At 39.3% G+C, this 25,569-nt stretch overlaps 1 protein-coding gene across 1 annotated transcript in view; it reads left to right on the top strand.

Annotated features, from left to right (window-relative positions):
- The window catches only part of SLC24A4 (solute carrier family 24 member 4), a 74,719-nt gene that overhangs the window by 12,473 nt on the left and 36,677 nt on the right, over positions 1 to 25,569 (top strand). The window lies entirely within an intron of this gene.

Genomic DNA, 25,569 nt, shown 5'->3' on the forward strand with positions numbered 1-25,569 from the left:
GGATCAAGTGCACCCTGGTGAAGATGGCTGATGACACCAACAGTAGGGAAGTGGACACATGAGAAAGGAGAGCCCTGCAGGATGACTTGGGTAGGCTGGAAGCGTGGCCTAAGAAGAACCTTAGGAAACTCTACAAGGCCAAGTGTTAGGTTTTTGCACCTGAGAAAACCCTGTCCAGGAATGCAGCATAGGCTGGGATCTAACAACTGGTGAGCAGCTCTGTGGAATGGCACCTGGGAATGGGATCTTGGTGAACAAGCTCTGAATGAGTGAACAGTGCACTGCTGTGCAAAAGTAAAGACAACAGGATGCTGGTTTTCATCAACAAGGGCATCAGCAACAGATGTCACTGTCCAGCTCTACTCAATGATTATCAGGTAACACCCAGAATAGTTTGTTCAGTTTTGATCTCAGCTATAAAAAAACCAGCTGTGCACAGGCTGCAAAGTGTCCAGAAAAGGGCCACGAAGGTGATCCAGGGACTGGGAAGCTGGCCATGTGGGGAAAGGGGCAGAGATGGTTCAGCCTTGAGAAAAGAAGACTTAGAGAAGACCTTATCACCAGTATTTAAAGGGTGGCTGGAAAGACGGCAGAGACTCACCTTTTATAAGGAGTCTGTGGAAAAGATGAGAGTAATGGGTAAAGGTTACCCCTGGGGAGTTGCTGATTGGATGCAAGAGGAATATCTTTCACATTGAGAGCAATCAGCCACTGGAATCTCTCCAGGGAAGTGATGAATTCCCAAATGTTGGACACTTAAGATTTGTCTGGACGGGATGCTGGAACGTCTTATTTGGACCATGCTTTTGCCAAAAAAGGTTGGACCAGGTGATCCTTCAGGTTCACTCCCAGTCTGGTTTCTGTGATTCTGTGTTCCTCAGGTATAATTGTCTAAAATCCCTTAGGGCTGGTTTGCCCAGCTGGGAGATCCCGCGGTGTCACGTGCCTGCTATCACCAAAATGTCCATGTGTGAGTGATCTAAGCAGGAGCAGAATATGGGGTTTTGTCACGTGAACATGAATTTTGTTAGTGTTTGCAATGTTTGGATCTGCTAGTGGCTAATAGGTGTCATCCCAAGTAGATACAAATAAAGCCTGTGTAGTACACTGCATCCTACATAATGTTTACTCTAGATATTAAAGCAAAATTGCCCTTAAGTAAAATGTTTGGAAGGTGGTATTTTTTTCACAAATATATATTTTCCTGTCTCCATGTTCTACTAAGCAGGCAGCCTTAGTAACCATAAGTCCAGCAGCACAAGCTTCCAAGTGATGAATTACTATTAGAGCATTTTTGCAACCTCATTAAATAATCTAAAAGAGCTTAATTATATAAATCTACATCTGTGGATGTTTCAAAGAAATATTTTAAAATTGGCTGCCAGCTTGATTTCATGCAATACATAATCAAATTATGGCCCTAATTCAGGAGAGCATTTAAGCATGTTGTTAGGGTTCTGACTTCTGCTGAAGGTAGGAGATTTAAGTGCTCTAAACTGAGGCCTTGGATAAAATTTAGTTTATATTTGAGCTGATATTACTGTGGGAGAGGGTTGCTCTTTCCAAAACCAATGAAAGGTGAACCAGTACCCTTGAAAAGAAAGATGTTATTTCTTCTTATATGAGCAGTCTCTTGTGAATTTTAGACATTTAATGCATATATTTAATTATGCTCAAGATTAGCATAGAGCAGTGCTTTTAATCTTAAGGAGTGAACATCATTTCACTATTTCTTTTGTTCTGAGTTTACGAAGAGCTGGATGTTTCTTCTTGCATGAGCTACTGATCTCATTCCAGCTATTCCCCCCAGGTCCTCTGGCTAAGTCCTTTTGCAGATCATGTAGCATCTGCAGAACTGGTCAGCAGACAATAAATCAAATAGTTGGAGCTTGCAGAAAGAAAAGAAAAAAGTTGGAAGAGTATTTACCTTACCCTCTTTAGGGATCACCCCATCAGCATTTCTGTTTTTTTCAGTGACCTTTCTATTAAGCAAAAGTATTAAATAAGTATTTGGCAGAAAATTGAGTCATCTGTGAACATATACTAAAAGAGAAGAAATTGGGGAGTACATTTTGATCAAAACCCCATTGTAATTGTGAACAATTTTCCAAATGTCTCTTGAAACAATGTACCTGCCGTACTGCAAGCAAGATAATGCCTGCTGTTTGTTACTACTATAGATTATTAGACGTACTCTCTTAGAGTGTTAAAGCACCTAGAGGAAATTTAGTTCTCAGTATTTTCCAGTTTATAAAGGGGGTATTTGGATTCTGTTCATATTGTGCTTTCTGGTCATATGTGGAGCAGAAGTGGTGGTAGTGAAAGAAAATGGAGTTACCAATTACTAAAATGCACATTAATTGCATACATGTGCATGGATGTCACACATCCATTGCACAGTTACACCCCACACACATGAGATACGGCAGAACTGAATGGGAGAAGAAAATCCATCTAACCTCATAGAAGAAGATACAGAGATCTGCTTTTATAGCATTGATGTCTGTATGAGTAAGGGCATTTATACAGCTTCCTATATGCCAGTGCAGGCACTCTGTCAGAGCTTGGCCTTAGGCAAGAGTAGTACACTTAGGCTGCTGCTTTGGGAGCATTGCAGCGTGGTAGGAATTGTCTGGAAGCAGGGGAAATCTTCAAGCTCCTTCTGCAAGATGCTGGCTGTAGTGATAAAACTGACTAAGAAGTTCTAACCTTTGACCTCTTGTTCATGACTTGTTACTCCCATTTACTTTTACTTTTGTTGTGCTGTAAAGCAGCTGAGGTAAAGTCCTAGGTAAAGAGCTGTCTTTATTTGAAGGTATCTCAAAATAGAGGTACATACACAGCTTGGATGGTAGAGAGAGAAAAGGAAAAAATGGAGTGACAGGGCACATACAAGACAGGAACTTCTTCCTCCAGCTTTGCCACCACCTAAATTTGGTGGGGCTTTTTAATTGCATGTGGATTTACATCAGTAGTGCAGCATCACCTAGGAAGGATCATCTACTCTCCATTCAGCCAGGGTTTGATGTAGATTTTTTTTTCATGCCTCACACCTTATGACAGCGGTGGCTGTGCTGTTGGGGTTTTAAGATGGAACTCACTTTGTAAGTAAGGAACATTACAGATTTATTTTGTTGTGTTGTTACTAGCTTTACCACTGTTGGCCATGCTGTGGCTCTCACTCCTTGGTTGTATGTAGTAATGAAGGTGTGTGCATAAAATAAGGATTTTGTTTAAAGAAACAGCTTAATCTTTTTTGTTAGTAGAATGCTGGTACTGCAGTGATAAGAATTAACTGCTGGTCTACTTTGATACATGTTCTCTCTGCAATTAGAAGTATTTTAATCTCTAGAATAATCTAGACTTCAGTGCTATGTGTATGCTCAAGTCTCTAAACTCAAAATCTATGGGTATCTAGTTTAGATGTTCTGGTAGCCGTTCAAGCTTATATATTTCTCACTCTGGCCCATAAGTGCTTCTCAGTGTGGTCTCTTCACAGTAGTCCTATTTCTCACTGAACAATCTGTAATTACTTAAAGAGAATTCCTGTACATCCAACCATCTAGCTGAAGAGCCTGGGAAGAGTGGCTGTGCATGAGGAATGAAGAGCAGGATCTCTGCATCTATTGCCCTTTTAGGTCCATATACTTACAGGGCTTTCTCACAACATGTAAATTACATTTTTGCTTGTTTTGAAGTACTGTTATTTCATGGGTTTTTCTAAAGTCATTTGTTATGGCTGTCATCTTTAGGGATCCCTCAGATGTCTGTCATTGGTTTTCTTTTTTCTCTTCACTCTTTCACTGCCATTTATGGCAGTGACTCTCATAGATTTCTTTTTGAGTTGCTTCTTGATTATCAAAAGGAAACTGCTCCTAACTTGTCACTTCTCCAACAGTGCTGGAAACTTTGCTTTTCTTCACTAAGGCTGTCACCTCTGGTGAGACCTCAGGAGAGAGACAGCTTATTGCTTCATCTTACATGGCTTGTAGCCAAACACATCTTTTTAACTGTTTTTATTAGGTAACAATAAGAAGTGGGGTGTGGGAAAGGTAAGCATGCCAGTAAGTGTGTTTGGAAGGCCCATTTTTCAGCAAATCTGTGGTTCTTCTTCTCCCTCCCCACCCCCCCAAGTCTTTTTCTTCACTCTTTTCATATCCCTACTAATGCAGATAAAAGTGATGAGTTGCTGAATGTGACCATTTCCCTGTTACTGCTGTATTTTACCCTTTTTTTCATTCCTAATATCCCTTCCTCCTCTACTCCCTCTGTGCTTGCTACCATTCATGCTTGCAACTTCAGCACTGTTTTCAGCACATATTTTCAGATACAGAAAACAGCTAAAATACATAAACACAGCATTCACCTGTTACATGGGCATGTTTTTGATTCATATGGATATTAGTAATTGGATAGTAATTAGCTACTATCTGCTAATTCAGATGCATTTTTCCTCTTGAAACTAAGTTATTCTAGTGCAATAAGATTTTATAACACTAAAATGTAATACTATTTGTGTCTATACTATGCAGATATACTGCATTGGCCTCCAAGAGTAGGAATAGAACCTGCTTTTTACAATTATTTATGGAGATAAGCTTGTGTCTGCTTCTGTGACTCAGGAGCACAAGAACACCCATACCTGACCAAAATAGCTCAACATATCTTTTTTCTAGAACTGAATGCCTCAATGAGCATATGCTTGTAAGAAGTTTGAAATAATTTATTTGATAAGTTGTTCAAAATCTTGAAGTTTTATATCTCATCATGTCTTGAGCAGTAATGATGCAGAACTATACCTTGGGATATGAGATGCTGACTTGATAGAAATGACATGAAGTCTTTGAAAAACTGGTACTTTCATCTGGCAGGAAATGGAAATTACCATCAAGTCTATGATAATTTCACAGTAAAAAGCAAATGAATGATTTAACAATGAGCATAATCCAGCTTCAGAATAGATTACTTAGCAATCTAATGTACTGTCTTTAAATCCCCAGTGGATTAATAAAAAAATGATTTTGTGTGGTTTCTTGACATAGCCTATCCTGCTGTAGGCTAAATTGAAGATTAAGATCGCTGATTAGAAAGGTCCTTTCTGGCTCCAAAATGTGCAGATACATGAAAACTAATTGGTAAAGGGACAAAAGACCAGCATTCACTGTGATAGAAACTTACACTTGCATATCACCTCACTGATTTTTGCATGTGTTTGATAGATTGATATGAAATATTCAAAGACCTAACAATACTGCATTTCTGATTTGAACACCAGGAGACTACTGAAAAAATGAGCCCCTATCAAAGGAACCATTTAAAAGAAACCACACCAGTTATTCTTTGAAAGAAAGGTAGTTAGCATTTAGAAACTTGATTGTAAAAAAAAAAAACAAACAAACTTGTCCAACATGTGAAAACTGATCACTGCTTGATATCTTGTCTTCTTTTTAGTTTTTTGACTTCATTCTCAGGAAAACTAAATTTAAGAGTAACTGAGGAAATGGGCATTCTGCCTCTTCCTTTTTGAAGACTGAGTCTTCAGATTCTTGGACAAATTACTTGAGTTTTTTTTATTTTTTGAAAAAAGACTTCAGCCTTTCTGAAGCAGGCCTGCCCACAAATGAAGCATGTAATTCTTATATGACACTAAATGGATTGCTTTCTCCTTGCTAACAGGAAAAGTAGTGATGGCTAAGCTGGAAGACATTTTTCCAGGATCCCTGTGTGCTAAGAGTGACCAAGGTGTTTCATATGGATGACTTAAAATCAGTAGGCAAAACATTATACCACAACAAGCTAAACACCTGCTATGCAGTTCCCAAGAACCATGAAACTTTTCTAAACCTATTTTTGCACATACTTGATGCTTTTAGGTAAATGTTTATATTCTATTGAGAGATAAGTAGAATGGAGTTTGTAATTTTAACCACTTTTCAGGCAGTTTGTACTATTCTTGGTAAAAAAGCATTCTTGAGTTATTTTTATGGTAATTTGGATTGATAAACTGTAAGTTTAGATTTAGAAAATTTATATTATGGTTGGGATAATGATATACGTTAGTACAAGTCCAAAAGCACTTCATCTTTCATTTTCTCTTTTTGCTTTGTTTGCTTTGAAGAAAAAGCAAAAGAAAAATTAAAAATTTCCAAGGTGAATTGCATCTTACAGAGGAGGTGAAAGGTACCTGTCAGCTTAGTTTATCAAAAGCATAGATGTAATTGTTTTTTCAGTATACTGACAAGGATTTATGGATACTTTGCTCACTTCTTTTTCTTGCAGAGGGTGTAGTTTATTTGAAAATTCTTTTCAAAATTGTTTGATAGTCTTTAATTTAATTGCTGGCTGTTGATGATGTTCTGGCAACACATACTTTCTACCTCAAAGAAAGGAAGCTGAGAAAGCAAGAATAGACTAGTCCCAAGGGAAACTTTAATGAGTTATATATACATAAAATTAGACATGAAGGGGGTAAGTAAACAGCAGAATAAATTTTGAATTGCCACTTGAACATAGTGTGTATTTGTGAGTAGCATTCATGATTTTTCTTTCTTTGAAACATGCTCCTCTGTATTTCAGAAAAACTTGGCAGGTGGTGTTTTTTGTGTAACAGATCTCCAAAATGAAAATTGTTCTAAAGGAAATTTACTGATCCCTTTAGACTGTTTCAGCTTGAGTGACATTGTTTATGCTCAGTCTGTTTTTAGGGGGTCATTGTATAGGACAGTGGGTGAGGTATGTGCATAAGATTTTTGCATGCAGACTCAGAACCTCTGGAAGGGATTTAACTTAGGCTACTTTTTGTGAAGGCATTGCAATTCCAAAAGAATCAATTTAAAAATTGCCAAAAAATGTATGGCAGAATTTGAGAGGTCATTAGAAACTTGGCAAGCTTCTGGTTGTAAAGAAAGGCCTATCTGCAAGTTGCTTGGCCTTTGCTCAAGCTTTTGACAAGTACAGCAAGACTGTTGATAGTATTACTGTTGAGTGTTTTAGGAAGCAGCTGTGTCCATCTTTCAGTGTTAGTTTATTTTGTTTGTATCTCTAGTGCTATATACCAGCCTATTCCTGGAAGTTGTATGTGTTGTCAAGAATGCTCTCCCCTTTGCAGAATGGAGGACAGTGGATTACCATGTACAGGAAAATCCATTTTACAGGAGATTTAGACAGTATTTGGCAAGAATAAATAAGATTTGTGTTCTGTACTAAATTTTGGCATTTTGTTTGACTAGACGGATGCCAGCTTGCTCTGTACCTAGCCAGAAATGCACCTCCCTACCAGTAGCCTTGGACAAAAAAATAAATATAAGCACTCAAATATGTGCAGGACAAAGAGAATTGATGTAGCTGAGCACGCCAACTCACTTCTTGTCTTTGACAAGAGACTGGTCTAGTTGATGGAATAGAAGCTTTTGGGGCAGATTTTCTGCTAAGCAGTAGCAGTTCACATTCTATTTAATTTCATGCACTTTGTCATGTATGACAACAGAAGATGTAAATAAGGCCTTTTGCTTTTTAGGTTATGTGTGTCCCACAGTAACTTTTATTTTTTTAGCAGAGACAGCTAATGGGAAATGGAATACTTTATAAAGCAATGCATTGTGTACCTGTACCAGATACTTATGACATACTTGAGACATTTTAGTGTGTTCTGACCTTCTTTGCTAAGGCTGTCTGTCCTAACGTTGATAGAAGAACTCAAGTATTAATTTACCTTTTATGACTTGCCGAGCAGCTAAGCATGTAAACAGGTAAGCACAATGCAATTAAGTGTGCTGTGTAATCCTCTGTGTAATCTCAGCAGACTGCCCCTTCATCACCTGATAGAAAGATCTTCTCTCATGGGATTTGAGGGGTCATGCTGCTTTGTATCTTGATCTTTGCTAATCCACCTTACATTTTCACATTGAGATTTCACATTTTTCTGCTTGCAACACTTAAGTTATATTTCTAAGAAGATAGTAGTGTGTTGTCTTGCATGCTTGACAGTCACCATGAAGTGGGAAGTCATGGAGTTCACGAACAGCTTATTTGTTAATTAAAACTGAATTATCAGTCTTGTGACTGGAATTTTGTTTGCTAGTTCTACATGAAATACTGCTCAGAAATCTGATTAGATATGAATTATGTCTTCCAGAACAAGTGATAAACAGAATTTAAAGCACAAAATGTATGTTACAGTGACGTATTCTGCACTGGTTGACACGTAAATTAAATGACCTGGTAGGTTTTGTCTGCTCAAAATCTGTATCCATGGCAATCCACACCAGGTGGTGCTGTAATACATAAGCTTTGCAGTTCTTATTCCTAGTGAGTTAGTGCTTCCTCTGGAAGATAAACTGTATATTGGCACTTTATTTTTTATTCCAGATTCTCTCAAAAGAGAATGGTAGAAGTAGTGAGGGACTAAACTTGAACCTTGATTTTTCTGTCAGAGATTCTGGTTCTTTACAGGCAATACTGGGAGCTGAACGCTTAAGAATGTCAGTATGGCAACTTCTTAGCTGGAGATATTTATTCTGTTTTACATGATGTTTTCGATTGTATTCTGAGATAATTGGCACGTTAGAATTGTTACTTGAAAACTTTCAAATATGTTCTTAATGGAATTTCTTGTTAGATCCACAGTGTTGTGTCCAGGTAAGGGAGCATGCTTCCCCTTCATCCAGCTCCATTTTTCACTTGGTGTAGTCAGTCTGCTTCAAACCACCTGATGTAAAACAGTATTGTTTCTGCCTCTGCAATTCAGTGATTCTTTTGCTGGTGGGAAGGCAGATGTTAACAGGATCAGATATTCTTGGACTTGATAGAGTTTAAACCTTCAAAGCATGAAATGTAGCACTGTCTAATAATATTTTCTCTGGGATCACAATGGCTATTTTCTGACTCTGCACAGCATATACTCACACTGGAGTGTGTTTTTATTTCCTTTCCTGAATTTTTGTTTGAGGCAAAATCTTGAGACTGTTAAGTTTGGTACCACTAAAGTTTGTAATATTTGCATCAAAATCAGCTAAATAATGTGCTCACATAAGTGTTATAGATACATTTGGCAAAACTAGAAAAACACAGCTAGCACCCATCTATTTGATAGTATTAACTGAGGTTTTACAAAAATTCAAGTAATTGCAAGGCCAACTAACAAATGTCCAAATTATTTAATCTCCTACATTTCAGTAGATATCTTGAAAGTGTATTCCTTACTCTTACTGGCATGTTTAATAACAAGGAAGGTATTTTTGTAGCTCATCCTTTCATGTAGACACTATTATTTACCAAGTCTTAAGCTGCAAAACCTCTTTGTGTCTTCATCATCAGCTAACAAGTAATTTAGATTTTGGCAGAGAAAATCTCTAAAGTCTAAGGAAAAATTAATAGTTGGACCAAAATGTGTAGTCATGTTTCAGGTGAAAGCCACTGTGAAAATAATTGGGCTTAAGTACTGCTGGGTTTAATTTACTGTGTTTTAGAAATCAATATTAGAAATTATTGAAGTCTTTCTGATCATCTGAGCTGAACTGCAAGTTTTACCTTACTGATACTGTTCAGTCAGACTCTTTACTTATTTTTGTGGGTTCTTTGATGGGAGTTACCATGTTGGTGTTTTGGTTAAAATGTTTTTAACATCTGTGGCCCCCATAGGTTCACTCCTAATGAAATATATGGGGTAATTGGGATTTCTTTGTGTTTAGTGAGATCATTGGGACAGTTCTTGATGTGTCTATGTATTTCTGCTGATACTATTTTCACTCTGTTTATTCCTTTTGCTTATCTTCTTTGGTGTCATGGTCTGTTGGATACCTTATGCTTTACTAGTGGTTTACTTGCCCCCCTTTTTATTTTTCTTTAGGCGTAATTCATGTTTCTTCCTTCTGTTGCCTTCTTCATAACATCTTCATCTCTGCTTGTTTCAATCATCGCTTCTTAGATGGTTAATTTCCAAGTGTGTGTATCTGTGCCTGATTCTCACACATTTTTCTGTTCTCATATCTTTAGGCTTTTCTTCCTGGATGTCCTTGTGTCTCATTAGCACATCCCTGAATGTTCAGTCAAAACAGCATTTTGCCTCTTAGTAATTATTCCTTACTGTGCATGTTTTGTGTAATTTCCCACTCCTCATTTAGTTTTCTCTCTTTCTCTCTGTATGTTCTGCACTTGTTTCAGTCTTCTCTTTCTTAGCTCTTTGTGTCTTCATAAAAAGTTTTTGATTTCTTCTTCTTTGAAAGCCCTGGATGCACATCCAGGAATGATATGGTGCAGAGCTGGCACTGTGGATAGGCACCTGGGGGTCAATGGCAAGTTGGACATGAGTCAGGAGGGCCACCCATGTCCTGGGGTGCTTCAGGCCCAGCATCACCAGCCAGGCAAGGGAGGGGATTTGTGGAGGGGTAGAATGCAAGAAAATAAAGGTAGTGCAGAAGGTAATCTTACCCCTGAGGAGTTGCAGCTTTACTAATCACCAAAGATTAGGAACAGGCCTGCCCTTAACAGGCCACAGCTGTGTCCCGTGAGGATGAGTGCTGTAAAAGAGTGGGTTAGCTGGGTGAGGAGAGAGATGGAGTTTTTTGGCTGTGCTGTGAAAAAGGAGGCAGTGCTGTGAGGAACTGTCCATGAGAAATCACCAAGAAGGAATGGGAACTTTTGCAGTAAGATGACAGCAGGGATTGGCCTGCTCTGCTCTGCACTGGGGCAGCCTCACCTCGAGCCCTGGGGGCAGTTCTGGGTGCTGCAATGTAAAAAAGACATGAAACTGTCAGAGAGTGTCCAAAGGAGGGCAGTGAAGATGGTGAAGGGCCTTGAGGGGAAGCCCTGTGAAGAGGGGCTGAGGGCACTTGGTCTGTTCAGCCTGGGGGGCACTGAGGGCAGACCCCACTGCAGTTGGAGCTTCCTGTGAGGGGCAGCAGAGGGACAGACACTGATCTCCTCCCTGTGGTGCCAGGACTGAGGGAATTCCCTGAACTTGTGCCAGGGGCAGTTCAGGTTGGATGTCAGAGAAAGGTTCTTCACCCAGAGGGTGGTTGGGCACTGAACAGGCTCCCCAGGGCAGTGGTCACAGCAGCAGCCTGACAGAGTTCAAGAAGAGTTGGGACAATGCTCTCAGGCACATGGTGTGACTCTAGGGTATGCTTCTGTGTGGGGCCAGGAGCTGGACTTGGTAAACCTTGTGGGTCCCTTCCAACTCAGAATATTCTGTGATTTTTTTGCTGTTAAAACCTTTTACTCATGCCACAATTACTTTATCAATAATGTCTTAGTCCTTAATAGTGTTCTCTAAGATTTATTTTTGGTTTTATGACATTAACTATTGTGCGTTGTTGTGTTACTGTGTACATAAATTTTACAAATAGTGTATTTGGAATAATTAAATTTAAGAATGCTGTAAAGGTAATCCACTTGTTCATCTTTTCTTATCAAGGAGAACATTCCATAATGAGGATGACTTTTGTGTATACTATTTAGCAGCCGTACGTTGTTGGACTTGAAAAGTGAGAAATTCTTCGCAAAATTAGGCTACAACTTTGATTATTTATTGATTAATATATACAGGGCTGTGATCTCACTTTCATGTCTCTAGCATGTCAGTATGGTAGTGCTTCAAGGTTTATTTAAAGTGCAGCTGACATGTAAGTCAAATGCATATAAACTGGCTTTTGGAATCTCCTCTAAACACTTTCCTCCGGTGTCCCTTAACGCAGAGCTATGCCAGTGGGGCGAGCTTTCGGGTTTGTTTCTTTGTTCTTGTTTTTTTTTGGAGGGGGTTGGGAGAGGAAGGAAGAGGTTGGGCTGGTTTTATTGCTTTTGGAGTTTTTTGGTGTGGTTTGGTTTTTTTTGGAGCTTTTTCCCCCCTTATTTTTGGTTTGTCTTGGGTTTTTGTTGTTTTTGTTTGGGTTTTTTGTGGGAAAATAAATGGATTATTGCATGTAAAATGTGTGGGGAATTGTGGCTTTGTAAGCACCGTAGTTTTGTTTGTTGTTTTTTTTTTTTTTTTAGGCATTAATATTGTTTAGTATCCTATATCTAGTTTTCCTACAGCACTCTTGCAGTCAATACCTATACCAGTGCTTTATTTGGAAGGCTATTGAATGTTCTAATGTGGCTGCATTTATTACTAGGGGAAGGTTCTACTCATCTTTTGATTGTTCATGTCAGTTATTCATGGTACAGTGTTCCCTCTTTACGTGTTAATTTTAGGCAATTACCTGCTCCTCAGCTTCCTCCAGCTGCCACTGACACCTCCTCAGCCTGCTGGCACAGCTGTGCCACCCTCCTTTCCTTGGAAGCTGTGCCTTCTTCAGGTCTTCTACCAAATTTCTTCCTGCTCAGTGAGGTGGCAGAGGAGCCCTGTGGACAGTACCCCATCACTGTTCCTTGGCTGCAGCCTTTTCTGTCATTGCTGGTATTTGTAAAGGTCTACAGTTATTACTGTGAGTATCAGAATGTGCAATATCCTTACATTTTTATCATTCACAGCCCAGTCTTAAGTGTGGTGTGTCACACCCAAAACCCAGGTCAGGCCTCTTCAATTGTGAAACACCACGTACATCTGAGTCCTCTGGTGGTCTCCTGTGACTTCCACAAATGATGGAGTTTATTTCAGTCTGGCAATCATTTGCCTAAGTGCTGCTGCATCCCTTGAGTAACAGGGGTTAGGCCTAGCTTGGGCTGCTCTCCCTGTGTGTTGCTGGGTGTGGCTGAAATTCTCCAACTCTCAGGTGTTATCCCTCCTTCCCTAAGGGGTCATGTTCCAGTTGCTTTCTGAGACATTTACCTTGGGTGGGGCATCACATTTTGTTAGTGTCTGAGTAGTTGGGAGCATTCCAGGGCTGCTGCTGCTTCACCAAGCAGGTAGCAGAGCATGGCCCACCATGCCTAGGTTGAAAGGCTGGAATAAGGAGCCCAGTCTGACACTGGTGTCTGGTGCTATTTCCCTCTCAGTTGTGTAGAAATCCTTACATTATAGCTTTGAACATTATGGCCTGTGTGCTAGCTCAGCTTTGTTCTACAGTCTGTGCTGCTGGTGTAGCTGCATGAACTGTTAATGGTGTGAATCCACTGGAAAAAGGGAACCAGTGCCATTGAGTATAATGGCTAAATTGCCAACATATGTTTCTCAATATTTAGAATTTTGTTTTTCCTACCAGTGGTATATATGTAATATATCATTGATATAATATAAAAGTATAATTATTTCTCAGTGTAAATAGTGCTGTAGTCTAGCAGAATGTAGTTTTACTGTTACAGCTTGAACTGAGTTAAGTGAAATAAGCTGCAAAGGCAAGTATGTCTTTTCACAGGAACTTTATCAGAGCAGTTAAATAGGTGCCTGACTCTAAAAAGAAGTAGTTTAATTCAAATGAGACCAGTATTAGTAGGAACTTCAGTGACTGGTGGGCTGGATTTGTGCTGATGACCGTACTTGAACAGAGCACTCAGCCCATTATGGAATCTAGGTCCTTGATTTGTGCCATGTAGTTATGTTGCACCATAAAAACTTTTGCTTTTTTGAAATGTATAATCCAAACAGTTTTTCTACTTTAGAATTCTTTTGTCTAGTTCTGAACTCAAACTTGAGAGCGACATCATGCACTTACAATGTTTGCACTGTTTATGCCTCTGTACCTTTCTAATTAAAGAAAAATATGTGGGCTGGAATCTCAAACTGATGTAAATCAGCAGAGCTCCATTAACTTCTGTAGAGCTATGCTTCTTAATTTCAATATTAGCTTTTCAGCAAAAATGTGGTTAGGAAATGAGACTTAAAGGGAACCAAAATTGAAATGAGTTTTACTCTAATTTATGTCTGCGAAGTGCAAATATGTTAAAATTCCCATGTTGACCAAAAAAAAACCCCATAAAATCATTTTGCTCACTGAACCATTTAAGCTGTTGATTCATCTGCAGACACATTTCAAAGTCTCCCAACTGTTAAATTTAGGAAGAAAAAAACCAAACTGATAAAAACAAGCTGTTACTTGCCCAGCCTTGTATTAAACCACAATATATGCTTTCATTGTAAGAATGGGAAGAGGTTTTTCTAGTGGATGGAACAACTGCTGGAAATCAAACTGGTACATATCATTCCCAATTGAGGCATTAATCACACCATGAAGTTGGGGAAATCATGTTCTATCATTCAGCTTGTGTCTTCGCTGCAAAATTAATTTGAATGATCTATCTCAAATAGTTTAACATCAATGAGAAACTGTGCTGGAACACAACACAAGGGCTTCACTCAGTGATTGAATGACTGCAGTGATTGTGTTAGTGGCTGATGAGAGGTGCTGAAGTACGCAGTAACTGGTGCTTTCTGACAGACTGGCCAACTGGAATCCAAGCCCTGCCATGCTCAAGTTAAGGAGTTTAAAAGGCATAATCCATTATTAAGCAAGAACAGGTTATCAGGCCTTACTGTTTCACAGATGAGGTGCAAGATTTTATGCCCAGTACTTGTTGTTTTTCAAGTAGCAGAAGAAGAATTTTCACAGAACAGAAGACTAGTAAAATGGTACTCATTTGGTAGTGTCCTTTGGGGTAGTGTCCTTTGGTGTTGGCAAACCCTTGATTCCAGGCAAATTGAAATGCACAAGCAGGTCAGTCACCTTGATGTCTTCTTCAGCTACCTTGTGCCAAGCTGTTGAAGGGAGTTACCATGACACTATTAAGCTAAGTTAATAGATTTAGTAATCCAAAATGGACATATAAAGAAGTTTTGAAATGTTAGGTCTGCCTCTCTGGACAGATGAGATGTAATGGATCAGAGGCACTGCTTGCCTTACATCAGGTGCAGGCAGATGAAGTTTGTGGTGAGGCTCTGCTGTATTTAAGTACTCACTGTCCTAGTCCACATTTCTTCATTTTCTGACCACTCTTTCAGCCAACTTCTGCTTCTGCAGCCATATTCTATCAGATTTCTTGTTATGACTGTCTCTGTTTTCTGGTGCACAGCTGGAATGCAAGGAACCACCTTATTTGTGCATGTTGGGGTTTTTTCCTCCTAACTAATGGAGGAAAGTCTAAATTGATCCATATAGAGAGAATGTGAACAAAATATACATATATATATATGTGCTGAGTATTTCTGATATGTGTTAGGAAGGTAGGATTTCCTCTTCAATTCATTTAAACTAGTTCTAAAAGAGCAAAACCAGTTTCCGAACCATGTGATGTCATGAGATGAACATGATACAAGCTTATTTTAAGACAGAAGAGTAGTGCAGTGTTGTTCCTACATGGGCAGAAGTGAAAGCAATCTGTATATTTTGCAGCTTTATTTAAATTCCTTGAATGGCACTGCAGAGTCTTGATGTGGCTAACACAGGAGTCTTGCCTTATTTAGACCAGACTCAATAGCATCCTTTGAATGAGCAATTTCTACATGTATTTTCTGGGCATCATCTTGGTGGGATGTTTCTTAAAATTTTGGATGTTGCTCTGAGATGTTTTTTAATTTCACGTATATGGCTTTAGAAAGTGCTTTATAATATAGGACCAAAATATGTGCTGCTGTTGGGTATGATTAGGTAAGTATGTAATTTTCCTCTTGCTCCTCTTGTTGAGAGTTTAGTGCATATACTCCACTGAGTTTTTTCTCTGCCTTCATTAGCTTTCAGATGCTGAGTCTTTTCCTACCATGTTCTGAGACTCCATAATTCCCTGTTTTTATTTTTGTAGTTACCTCAGTGATATTTATAGCCTGTGATAATTTCCCATGGTGCCTTTCTGATGGTCCAGGTAGATGTACCTTTCTTGCTTCTCAAGGCTGGACAATATAGTTTGGTGCCTGCTAAGCCTTTTGTGAGCATCTATCAGGTACAAATACATTCTTGATATGTTGGTTTGGGATTTTCTGTGGAATGGTACCTCATAGTCTGTATGCAGACTGAATAGTAAACCAGTAGAGAATGAGGTGGGGATAACTCATCAGTTTGCCTGTCAGGCAGTGGTATTTGCAAAGAAATTAAAACTGGTGGCACTGTTTAAATTGTGTGCACTATTGATGGCTGCTTGGGCATGAGAAGAGCATGCATGCAGTACAGTGACAGTGGGATGCCTGGTTTCACAAAGCAACACTCCAGACGTGCAGCTTGAGAATTTGTGCAGAAATGGAGAAATACCTGAGTTCAGAGGAGCTATTTGTAGAACCAGCAGCAGTGAAGCAGGAGCTCCAGCTATGACCTATATATCCAGGCTTCCAGCTGGGCTTGTGCCATATGAGCTGAAGCTTGTGTGACAGTAGTTCCTCTGTTAATGGTGTCTGAGCTGGCTGGATTAAAGAGAGGTGTGTGTGTGTGTTGTGTTTGACTGTACTTTCTTCTACACTTCACTTCTAAGGTCTAAAAAAAGCCTGTACAGGTCTTTCATGATTGGGCTGTGACATTACTAAATTGAGGTACCTTTTTTCCCCTTATTTCCTTCCTTTTGCTCATTTCACTTCAGTGGCTTTTGGCCTTGCATTCCCCTTTAACTAGTATTGCTCTAAGTAGAGTTTGTCTCTCCTCCTTTCTGTGAATTGATATGAGCTTTATTGCAACATTTATTTACAGATACCAAGTAGCTATGGAATAGCATTCTGTGTGATTGATGACAGCATGAGAAGGACTGTAATGTTGGATTGTGAAATTATTTTAATGTTTATCTTACTACTTTCCAGTAGTGGACTCTCTGCTGTTTGCCTCTATTCTATATCAATATGACTGTTATTCTGGAATAACTACTATGCATTTAGGAGATAAATCAGCTTCCCTTCCTGAAATCTCCGGTGCTGCTTAGTAGGCAGTATTAGTATGTGGAAGTCTCCAGATCTTCCACGAAGCTGGTTTTTACTTACCAGATTTCCTATCAAATATGAGGATATTGAAATTTATAGTAGAGGCTAGAGCTTAAGAGATTTTTCTTGAAGTACTGCATGACTGTTTACAGCTTCTCACTGAGTTTCTAGACTAATGACAAAGTGCTCCAAGGGATGTTGTCTGGGGAGGACTGTGCAAATCTGCCATTTGAAAAGTTATTTATGCAGTAAATGAATTGCGACATAGGAACTGGAGAGTTGAGTCTTGGTTGCCTTGGATGGGATTACCTATGTGGGAAAGGTGAAGCAGATTGTTCATCTGTGGCATAAGAAATGTGTTGATGTCATTTTTTATTATTGAGCAGAGACTGCATGCTGCAACTCTCATGTGTTTGTGACTTTGAGCTAAAACATGTGAACTGAGAAGTAATGCTAGTAATCCTGTGTGCTCAAGAAGTGTAAACCTGGCCCTACAAAATTGTGGTGTTTGTTTAAAAGGTAAACAACAAGTCTGGGTCTCTTTTGTTTGTCTTCTGGGTTTTGTAAATCTTTTAGGTTTTTGGGCTTGTGCCCTCTTCTACAAACACAAAGCTACAGGCAGGATTTTAAGTGAAAGCTGATGTTCTTACATAATTGCACAATTTCAGGACCATGGTTTCAGAAAAAGTAAAAAACCAAATATGATATGTTTTACAAAGAATTAATGAGACTTGGCTATACCACAAGCGTGGTTCACACGGAAAAACTATTGTGCTTCTGATTTCCGTATGAAAATGATTCTTTCAAAGCACCAAGGGGTACATGGAACCAAAAGTTAGAGTGCTTGACTTCAAAGCCTGACTTCATCCAGAGGTTTTTAACACTGTTGGAGGGTTGTTTTGAGAGCTTATTTGGTGCAACTTAAAATAATTTTCCAAAATTCAACTTCCGTCCAAGAGAAAAGCAAAACTTGGCGAATTAACCAGCAGATCAGTTTGTGGCCTCAACAGCCTGATTTTTTTAAGGGCTGGATAGGGCTTCTGAGTTCCCTGAAAATATTGGCTTGCCTGTGCTGAACTCTCTTGGATATTCTGGCCTCAGTAAGGTCACCAAAGAGGCCTTAAGGCCTCTGCCTTAGTGCAGCATCTTTGAATTTTACTGGTTCCCTCTTGGTTAAAGGAGTTTTTTGGACAAAGTACAGGAAAACTCACTGTTGGAAGCAAACCTAAGTTGGCAGGGATGGAATCAGTGTTTGAGTTAGTTCTTTTTACAACTGCCTTCCATAATTTTCCTTTTATATCTGGAAAGATAAGCTTCTAAGTAAGAAAAGTAAACAATACCCATGCATACCCATTGTATGCCTTTCTCTGGTCTTAGTAGGCCTGACTTAAAGTCTGCTGTTCCTAGGCTATCTCATGCCCATTTGATTCTAAAAAAGCAATTTGTTAAACTTAATCTTAGCCTGGTAGAATCTTAGCCATGTATAGTTTTGGGCTATTTCAACTTGAAGAATATCACAATTTTCCTAGATGGTTGAAATTCCTACTTGGATGTGGTATATTTTAAGTATTAAATTTCGTTTCTTTTTCTATGCATTTGGGGGAAAATAATGGTGTGTGCTAATACAGCTGCTTTTAAATGAGCCATGCTGAAGCTTTTACCAAAGTAGAAGGGATTCAAAAGATTATTATTAGGTATTCACTGTACTGAAGGCACAATAGCAGAGTTTCATTTAAAGTGCACTTCTGTTCTGAATGATAGCTGCTGTGCCAGCTCTTGTGGTTGCTTAATTATTTCATCTCAGTGTTTTCTACATGTGTTCTGTTCAATTTTCAAGTAACCTAGTAGCTTTTCTGGCTGCTAGCAATTCAAACTTCACCTGTGGTCTGACTTGGATCCTGTCAATTTTGCCAGTGATTTTGCCATTTGAACGTGGTTGTCACTTCTACTGAGGGTGTACCTGGCAGGTAATAGAACATATTCTATCTTATTTGAGGTCTGTCCCCAATACATGGAAGGAGGTAGTAATCACCCAGTTTTCTTCACTGAAGAAGGGTGGGTAGAAGGAACTTCGTTGCCCAGAAAAAGTACTTTTGTAGTCATTTTGAAGCAGAGGTGTTCATGGGACAGGATCAGTGATATTTTATAAAGAAAGATGTTATTTCCTGTCACTTCTTTTATATCTGTTCTTAAATGTAATTGCTTTTTTATTAGCTCTTCCATGGTAGCCAGCTTTTACTTTTTTAAGGGCAGTTTTGATCCCATTGTTCATTTGGCACCTATGGAATAATGTTAGAATGGACTAATAACGCATCCCTGTGGCAAATGAGGTCTTCAGATGTTCAGAAAAGATGATTTCTACCTTGGACTAAATTCACTTAACTGATCCCTCTTGCTTGCATATTCAAGCAGCACAAGGAGGATTTTCTCCCTGCTATGAAATTCTGTAGTGTGAGGAAATCTGCCAAGGGCAGCTTCTCTGGTGCTTGTTCCTTGTATACAGCCTGCTGAGAGTCATTTTGGGAACCAAGGAAGAGGTAGTGGTCTGCTCTGATTGTCAAGCGATTCATTAGTCATAATGCAACAATATACGTAAGGACAGCTCCAGTGCATACTCTGTAAAAATATTTTTTAAAGTATTTAAAAATATATATTTTAACCGGGGAGTTAATACCCAATTATGTGTAGAAGTGTCCTGTTGTGCCAAATGGAGTGGGTCATTTCAAAGGGGGTCACTACTCCAGTGTCTTAAAATTACATTACACTTTTTGTAATCTTTTCAGTGACATGCTACAGTTTGTCTGCTTGACTTCAAAGCTCATTGTTACAGAAATCAGATTGTAATTTTTCCCCTGGCAATACAGTTTGTGAACAGACCTGCAGTGAAATCCCCTTGAAGATGCTATTGACATGTCAGACAAAGCAGCATCTTCTTGGTGTTATTGTGAGGTGAATAAACTGAGTTTATTCAGTGATTAGGCTGAACAATTAGTATAAATACTTTCCATTCTTTAGTTCTGGAAGAGATTTTTGAGTCTGACTGGGAGTAAAAAAAAATCTAAACAAGATCTCGTTGAGCTTGAGCTGAGAATACCAAAACCTCATAGTGTGATGTTTGATTCTCCAGCTTGTTTGCAGCTGGAAGGCTTGCCTGTGAAAAACATAAGGAATTATTCTTTTCTGAAGGGCTGAAAAGTTGTCTGACCTTTTAATAACTGTCCTTTTTATGTGAGTCACAGCATTGATTGTTAATCCAGTCATTATCCTTTTTCCAAAAGGTAGTGATCTTGCCAGGGGCATCTCTTTTTATCTGTATTTAAAAAGGACACAGCCAAAGAGCTCTCTCCTTCAAATGAAACAAGATGCTGTAGACCATAGAAACTAGACTTTGAGGAAGCAGAAAATGAGAGAGAGGTGGAGAGGGAGTGTCAAATGTGTGAAGCTCAGAATGGGAAGTTCCATGTAGAGACAAATTCCATGTGGAAGACACAATTATTTACTGGTAACTGACGTCTTTAGTTAATTCATAGGACAGTCAAGAGGTAGTACCATTTGAACTGTTCACATTATTCCATGGTGTTTATTCAGTCCTGAGAACCAGAATTATTCCTTCAGAGCCTGGAAATGGCATGTCATAACTGAAAAAGCTGCACCAGTGCTGGACCCTGGCAGTGTTTGAGCTGCTTTGCCAGCCTTGGCTCAGAGTAGTGTAAACAGAGTATGAGTCAGTGAGTGAAAAAGAGGAGAAGGTGAAAATTTTTTTAACACCCTGGTTTAGGAATCTGACGTGTGAAATAAAAGGGTTGGGGTCCATAAGGTGGTATTTTGAAGAATACGCTCATGCTTAGTGGAAAACTGGTAATAAGAGAAGATGCTAGAAAAGTTCAGAAATTGTGTGAATGGTCTGGAGGCCAGGGAGAAAAAACCAAGCAAAACATTTCAAACCTTGGGAACCTTTTAGAGGTTTGTTTTTTTTTTTTTTAGTAACACAAAGGTTAATACATGAAATGCTGCTCTCTGGTATGTGGATGCATCCTCATGTTGCAGTACTTGTGTATTCTTGGGTCCTCACTGAGTCCTCTAGATCATGAACTGGGATTTCATCATGCCTTTTAATTTTTTGGTTGATAGATAATTCTTAATGTGCTTTTTCATTGTTTGAGATCAACTTAATGAGTCAAAATACTTTTTTATAAAAGAGAGGAGAAACTCAATGTAAGTCTAGAATTTAATAAGCTATTAATTTTACTTTTTATTGTAGCTAATCCAGTTTTGTATAGACATTTTCATAACTTCATAATAACAGAATTTTCAAGGCTATTTCATAAATAATACCATTCTTTACAATCATATTAAATGGATTTGATGGTTGGGAGTTGAGTCAGTTATTTGCTTCATAAGCTGCTACTTTTCCATTGCACATATGATTGCACTTGGGAGTTCTCTTTTGGTTGAGCAATGTAAATTAAATTAATATACCAGAGAGAGAAAACTTGTTCATAATTCTACTGTTTATGAGGTGAGGGGTATGGAGGAGGATGCTTAGTGTGCCTCCTGCCAGATGGTACTTTGCCTGCAAATAGAAAGCTTGATCTTTGGCATCACACAGTTTTACATGGATGCACAAATGCCTCTCAAAGAAGTTGGGTGGCGTTTCAAATAGTTTCATTGCTCTTCATTTGGGTTATTGTTGCCTTATTGTTGCTTAGGTGGTATAATCCATGAGACAAGTTTACTCAAGAGTTCTCTAGAGAAGCATCCTTGCAGAATTTTTCAAATAAATGTGTATTTCTTTGAGTAACCCATGCCTGATTTGCAGTACGAGTGCTGCCTAGGTTAGTATGCAGCAAAAGCTGAACTGAGTGTGAGGGAAAATCCTCTAGTCATCCTGCTACAGAAAACTGGAAACAGCTGTCAAATGGGAATGGGAGCTTTAAATCTTGATAATTCCTACTTTTTCCAGAGGGCATCCAACATGATCAGTGAACTGTTCATTATTTCTTCTTTAGTCCTTTTAAGATTTGTGTGTTACCAGCTTTCATGGGTAAATGTGCTTGCTGAGTGTACCATTTTTCTTCACTGCCAATTTAGAGTTAAGGGCCTGTTAGCTTGTGGAAAAAAAACCCAAAAAACTTTAATATATGATGGCACATATATGATTTTCTAATGACTATTCAAATCCATTACATCTAATTTAGGAAAGTATTATTAAAAAGGAGGACTTCCATATGACACATTTTATATTTGAGTAAACCAGTTTCACTGTGATGGTAATATCTTAGGGTTTGACTTTGTTTCTGGTATTAATACTACATTACATAACTGAAGCCAATGCTTTTCTATGAGCAAAAGCTACCTGCTATTCTTTTCTCAAGTGCACAATTACTGTCACAATATTTACAGTGCACAGGTTGTGCAAGAGGATTTGCTGAGTGTGTTATGTCGTTTCCTGACACAGCCTACATGTACAGAGGTCATTGCTGTCCTCCTGAGACTGTTCCACTTCAGCACCTGGAGTAATAGGTGAAACATGACAGGGGACTGACCCTTTTGACATTCATGGTAAAGAGAATATGGAAGGATGCTTTCCAAGTTGCTAACCATCTTTCTGTCAAAATCTTCCCAGTGCCCTGATTTTGAAGACCAGTGTGGGCAGCTAAAGTCACAAATGTTTTAAAAGCAAGACTAATTATAAGACATACTTATCCTATTCATTGCAACTCAGCTTATATAGGGCCCTTGCATTCAGGGAGATGCTGTTGGAAGGAGTGATGATTTTTTGGCGTTCAATCAAATCTTGCAGCAGATCAGTATGGCATTATAATTTAGTGCAATTTGCAGTACCATGAAGTCTGCTGCAAAACTCGTGTCACACAAACCGTTGATATCTTGCTGCTGACACCAGGTAATGATGCATGCATTTGCTTGGCAGGTACAAAGAAGCTCACTTCTGCACACAGTGATGAGTTTGTTCTCTGTCACTGAGACACAACTACAGGTGTATGGACACAACATCAAGCCTGGGGAAGATGAGGATCTGGACTGTGGGAAGGGAATTGCACACAAAGCAGAAATATACTTTAGTGCAGAGGTGCCTAAAGCTGTTTGCAGTGCTTAAACAAATGACACAAAGTTTAAGTATTCAAGCTAGCTTGTGAATATGATTATTTAAGGTGTAAAAGTGGAATTCTGTCTTCTGTCTATCCTTCATCCCCTTACACATCTGTTCTGGGTGAGTCTGATGATCAGCAGTCCCTGAGTGCCAGGGTGCAGGGGTAGGCATTGGAATCTGTAGCTATGGCAGGGCCTGAAGGGACAGAGGAGCGAGATGTAGGCATGAAAAGGGGCATTGAGCTTTTGTGTACATCATGTGCCTAACTCCCTTCATGCAAAGGCAGAGCTGATTGCACATAGCCTTCAAAAATATGCAGAACCATTTTCCCTGTCAGGAAGAACCTTAAGAGTTGTAGCAGGCTTGAACACTTAGCAGGTGTTAAGACTTGGCATGTTTGTTGTGAGTAAATCAACTGCTAATAAGGTGAAGAAATCACATGTCAAGGCAGGTTATAAAACCACAGATCCACGTGGTTCTTGAGATGGTTGTCAGGCTTAGGGGATTCTGAAACTTCCCTTCATTGGCAGCCTGCCTGTCAGGGTATGGGTAGGGCATGTGGGAACAATGCTCTCAGGGTACCCAGAATTAATCTGCTCACAGCCTACGTCAGGGCAGGTGTCACAGGCACGCCGGGGTTGCCCCAGCTGCTCCGTGTCAGCTCTTCTCTCTGGAGCCAAGCAGGAGCTTATGCTCTGCAGCTGCTCTTGGATTCTGCTCTCAGGCATGCTCTTTGCATGCCTTGTATAGCTCTTTAGCCACAGACAGCTCAGCTGTTTTTTTATCAAAGGTGAATCATGCTTTCTGTCATGCCATAAGCAAGGATTTTTTTATGTCAGTGACTCAGAGAAGAAGGCGGTGGCGTCCCCTCCAAGTCGTAACTGGAGAAGGTGCTTTTGTTTCCCCACTCACTTAATGATTGGAGAGAGGGAACAGATTGGTGGCAATTTCAATATAGACTTGGCTTTTTCTTGGTGCCCTCGCTTCCTCCTGAGATGTGTGCTGGGTAAGATGAGCTGCAGGACCCATGAGTTTGCAACAGTACCAGCAGGATAAATATTTCTGTATTTCTATCTGGTTTTAAGATGATGGGTGTATGTTCCCCTCCTTTATTTTGGCAAAGGTTAGCCCCATTAGATGTACTGCTCTTCATTTAATCTCCTTCTCCCATCTGTTCTGTCTCTTTTCAGTAGAAACCAAGGAGATGTAGCTCCCACTCAGGCAGACAGATAACTTCATCTCCCATACATGAGAAAATATCTCTGTGTGAAGCAGAGCAGTGCCGTGCTGTGCACACGTATCAGATGTACCACGAGGGCAGACTGCTCTCTCAAACTCTGATAATGTCATATTCCCTCTGTCAGCTTATACAGATGAGGGAATCTGCCCCCTTCAGCTAAGTGTTGAATCCCCAGGCTTAAAATAGGACCCAGGGGAATCCAAACAGCTTTTTCCTGAGAAACCAGGTTATCACAGTAGTAGGTAAGAAAAACAAATAGTTCAAGATACTAAAGCCATAATACAGCTAGTAAATAAAGAACAGTGCATGTAGCTAAGGTATACAGAATTTGTAGATAATTGTTAGACCAAACCTGTGATTATTTGGATAATAAAGCCATAAAGACAGCATATGTTTATACAGTAGAACTCCATACTGTACCTTGGAACTCGCTGGTAGGTGGCCATTTCATTAAGAAAGAAATCTTGTCTACCAAGCTCCAGATCTTTGTTTAATTTCCCTGACTTTTATAAAAGATTTTGAATTGTCTCATTGTGAGAAAAAATGCACACAATGAGCTCTTTGTAGAGAGGAGCATTATCTTTGAGAAAAGCCGTCTTCATGTTAGTTCATGCAGTATTACCTCTGTGAGACAAACAGGTGTTCATTACAAGTAGTTATTTATTACTAATGCTGTTATCACCAGAACATACTGTTATCACTGTCTAGGAAGCAAGGCAGTTTGCAGTGAAGCTGCTTTGCTTTTGTTTTGTGATTAGATGCCTACACCAGTTTATTTTCTGGCTCTTACCTTTGATGTCCTCGGGAGTTCTGATTTCCTATTTAGTATTAATTTCACAGAAGTAAAGTCACCTTAGAAAGATTAGAAAAATGGTGATTTTTATTCATGCTTCTTAAAACTTCAGTTTATACTACCTTAACAGTTTTTAACATTGTATTGTGAAATATTATACAGTCATCTGAATGAGATGACCAAGTAGGTAATAGCTTCCCAGATGACACATCCAGTTTGCCAAGATGGGGAACAGGGATATATTCCTTCTGCCATGTGGTGGCAGTAAGGGGATGGCGTTTCTGGCACAAGCACCTGTGATGGGAGCTGCACACCTTTGCATCCAGTTATGTGATAAGATCTGCCTTGTGTGCAGGGTCCTGTTCTCATTGCTGGAGACCCATGCCAGGGCTCTGTTCTTTGCTGTTCTATGTGTGTTCTCACAGCCACAGCTGGAATGGAGGAGACAGAGGGCTGCAAAAAACGGGGGTTGCAGTGTGAATGGTGTGTGTGTCCTGAATACATCCACGGGGGCATGGTATTTCAACCAGTGATGTAAGAACAACCATATTGTGGAAGCAGCTGTAGATCTGGGTCTTTTCTCCCACTTCTCTTCCATTATGGAAGTTTCCTTAATGCATTTTTAGTTACTAATCACTTCAGAAAATATTAGTTTTTCT

This window comes from Ammospiza caudacuta, chromosome 6 (genome assembly GCF_027887145.1).
Source record: "Ammospiza caudacuta isolate bAmmCau1 chromosome 6, bAmmCau1.pri, whole genome shotgun sequence".
NCBI classification, from domain to species: domain Eukaryota; kingdom Metazoa; phylum Chordata; class Aves; order Passeriformes; family Passerellidae; genus Ammospiza; species Ammospiza caudacuta.